The following is a 4,461-nucleotide window of genomic DNA, read 5'->3' as shown; positions in this document are numbered from 1 at the left end:
GTCATTTTCTTCCTAATCATCTTCCTTTTCAATAATAAAAAAATAAAACAATTAATTAGGGTTGGCCTTATAATTGAACCGGCGAGTCTATCTCTTTTACGAATACTTTTATCTGCATTTAGCTTTTAAAAGTAAAAATAAAATGTGTGAAACAAAATAAGTAAGGGCATATTTGTCATTTATTTAAAATTATTTTTAAAATATAATTAATTTTAAATTTATGATGAATATGTTTTAATATTTTACTATATATAGAAAATTTAACTTCTTTTTATCTTATGTTTGTTTCAAAAGAAAAAAATTAAAAGAGGAAAATCCACTTCTTTGTATTAAATGGGAGCCTTCCGTCTCAAATGACAAGATTTACATGAATTATTTTTTTAGTTATTCACCATGCCGCCTTTCCAATATTTAGCATTTAAATTTTTATAAGTTCATAGTTTTAAAAATTTTATCTCTTAAGTAGTCTTCTTTATTACAATAAGATGCATTATTAATAATAAAATTATTTTTTTAAATTTTATTTAATTTAAAAAAGTCGTATAATTTATTTTAAATCATTTACTTAAATTTTTTTATTAATGATACCTTGTAACTTATACACAATTTAATAGTTATAATTTAAATTAAAGAAAATATTTTTTTCAATAAATATTGTTTTGGCAAAATTTATTATTTGTTCCTCTAATTATATTTTTTATTTATTAAATTTTTCTTTTTATAAATCAATTTATTTATTTAACTTTTATTTTTGTCTTAACATGTTATAACACCATTAAAAAATTTTAAATGTTGTCAAAAGCTTATTTTGTTTCAAAAACTATTGAAATTAATTAAAACTTTTCTTTAAATATTATATTAGAATCAACATATAAAAAATATTTATACAATAAGAAGTTACGCAAAGAAAAATAAGAATAATAAGATAATATAAATAATTATATATAGCATTTCAAATTACACAAAAATACATGACGTGGTCACAATAGAATTAAGATCATCTTTAATTTGTACGAGAATTAGAGAGTTTAATTCTTTTTTTACTTAAGTAAATTTTGACTTGCTAAACCGATTTTTTACTTTTTTGCTTAAGCAATAACAATCTGCTTAAATGAGGTTAGAAAAATTGGAGCAAATTTTGTATAGAAAGCACTTAAGGAGAAAAACAATTTGACTTAAGCGAATACAATAATTGCTTAAGCAAATTATACAAATCTGAAGCAAAAATTGGATAGAAAGTATATCATTTCATATGTTTAAATCACTTAAGCGATAAACAAGTAGCTTAAGCAAAATTTACTTCGCTTAAGTTGGATGATTTGACTTAAGCAAAAATTGGATAGAGAACATACATTTTTAGACCTTTCAAATTTGCTTAAGCGAGAAAAAAATGCTTTAAGCGAATATTGGACAAAGACTAATGTTTAGCAATATATGTAAAATGGCTTAAGCAAAATTTGACGCGCTTAAGAGAATAATGCAAATTTAATAGAAGGTGAACAAATAGAATAAATACATAAGATAATGTTATAATATACATTGACAACTTTAACATTATTAGAGTAATATAACCAAAATTAAACATAAGCGACAAGGTACAAAATGATATTAAGGTTGATCAATGATTAAATTAGTTATGTCATTCAAAGGTTCTTATAAAAAAATCATAAATTCACAAAAAAAACAAAATAGAATGAAGTAAGAAAATATTTGAAATTGTATCATGAAGTTTAATAAACTTATGGTCAACAATGTGTTAAACTAATTTGGTTGTTGAAAGTGCAAGGATGATGATAAAATAGAGGTGGTGAACAATGTACATCATAGATTTCAAAAGGTGTGAGTTGGTATTCCTAAAATATTGACCAAATACAAATCACATGGTTAATAAGGATGCAAAAATTGACTTGTTCATTGGTAAAAGGATTGATATATATACCTTAGAATGTTGGGTTTGTGATTGACCTTTCATTGGAGCATTATTTCTCCCTTTCCCTTGTAGTTCAATCCAACTTTTGGATTGTCTATACTTATTCTTCTTTATGCTTGGTCATTACTTGAAATCTTTTAGTTGTGTACCATCATTGTGCAAGAATTTTAAATATAATTATTAAAGATAACACAATTATATATAATACACATCATAACAACTCAATACAATTCCAACTATATATAATTGAATAATTACGTTAAACGCGTACCTGATGAGAACCCACGAGTCATAAGCAATCCTTGTTTTGAGTGAGCGTGTACTACTCTCTTATCTGATTGCTATTATCCCACACTAGTAACTGTCTAATGGGGCAACAGTTATATAAGCCTAATCAGATGAGAGCAGGAACCTCTCACTGGGCACATAGAATAGTTCAACCCATCACGTACTATTCACACTAAGAGCCCAATTACAAAATCTATATAATAATTATTATTATTATTATACACATTTATTTTACGTCATAATTAATAACAATATAACCATAATAATTTAATAATGCTAATCCATAAATTAATATAAATATTAATATTAATGTTAAAAAAATCTAACATTCTCCCACTTGGATAGCATTATTAAATTACTAAGTCCCCAAACTATGTTGTCGTAACAAGTTATTAATTATCACCAAAGAAATAGTAAGATCTCTATAGTATACAATTATATCCGATAGGGATATACATTACATACTACAAGCAACTTATATTCCAATCACAATATAGATGAAGGAAACATAAATATCATTTCCACAAAGGTCCAAGTATAAAAAGATTGTCATAAAAGTGACGTCAACAAAATATATATCTCATAAAAAAAATTAGATAATAATGTCAACAAACAAATACAAAATTTAACTCCCACTAATCCAAAATATCAAAAGACTTAATCAGACTCATATGAGCTACATGATTCTAAAAAGCTCCAATGGTTAAGCCTTTGGTTAGTGGATATGCGAACATGTTCTTTGTAGCAATGTACACAATTTGAGTCTAAAACTTAAGTACTTTTTCTCTAACAAACAAATACTTTAGATCAAAGTGTTTCAAACGAGTAGAACTCTTATTATTCTAAGAGAGAAGTATAGCAGCAGTATTGTCGCAATAAATCACAAGTGGCCTAAATATACTGTTAATAATGCGGAAGCCATAAATCAAATTCTTTAGTCACATAGCCTAGCGTGTAGCCTCATAACAAGCGACATACTTTGTTTTCATAGTAGAAGTAGCTATAACTATCTATTTGACACTTTTTCAAGATACAGTTCCTCCCGCCATCATAAAAATAAAGCCTGAAGTAAACTTACGGTTGTCAGGGCAACCTACAAAATTGGAGTATCCAATGACCTGAAGTTGATCAGACTTCGCATAGGTCAACATGTAATATTTGGTTCCCTGCAAATATCTCAAGACCTTCTTCACGGCTTTCCAATGACCTAAACATGGGTTGCTCAAGTACCTATCCAAAGCATTAACAATATAAGCAATATCGGGATGAGTACAAACTTAAGCATACATCAAACTCCCAACAGCGGAAGCGTATGAAACTTTCTCCATTTCAAACAACTCTCTATCATCATGAGGACACCAAAAAATTAGAGAGTTTCTCACCCCTTTGAATAGGCGCGACACATAGGGAGCAAGAATACATATTAAACCTTTTAAGGATCCTATCAATGTACCCTTTTTGAGACAATCTAAGAGTAACACAAGACCTATCACAACATATCTGGATGCCTAGAATAACATAAGCATCATCAAGGTCTTTTATATCAAAATGTTTACTCAATATATTCTTTGTCTTATTCAAAGATATCATCAACATGTACGACAAAGATGATAAAATTGCTCCCACTCATCTTCAAGTAAATGTACAGATCTCAAGCATTTTCCTTGAAGCCAATAGAAGTGACCACTTGGTCAAACTTCAAGTACCACTGTCTAGAAACTTACTTCAAACCATAAATGGATTTTATTATTCTATAATTAAATTCAAGTTATAACAAAATTTGATTTATGTTAGTCCACACAAAATATTCAACAATTTATCTCCCACTTGGACAACATAAATCAAAATATTTTATTATTCTAAATTAATCAACAATATATGGCCATAACAAGATGACAAAATAAACTAACACGAACTATAAATATCTTAACAATGCAGAAAACCATACTCGAAGGAGTAGTGATATCATACATTATAAGATACTTATATCATGTGACTCAACAACTCTAGTAGTATAAGTTGGACAATAAAATCTAGAACCCCTAGAGTTTACACAATATTCTACAAAGAAACTGCTAATTGATTTTATGAACAATAAAAGATAGTAACCTTTATCCGTCTTATCAAATTCCTTAAGTTTCTTACCTAGAGGCACTATTAAGATTTCACAATTTTGCGCCAATTTTTGCCAAAAAATTTGTCACTAATTTATCGGCAACAGATATTGTGACTAAACTTACTTC

The sequence above is a fragment of the Abrus precatorius genome, unplaced genomic scaffold, assembly GCF_003935025.1.
Source record: "Abrus precatorius isolate BTA unplaced genomic scaffold, Abrus_2018 Scaffold8, whole genome shotgun sequence".
Taxonomy (NCBI): Eukaryota; Viridiplantae; Streptophyta; class Magnoliopsida; order Fabales; family Fabaceae; genus Abrus; species Abrus precatorius.
Note: the sequence above shows the minus strand (reverse complement) of the source record.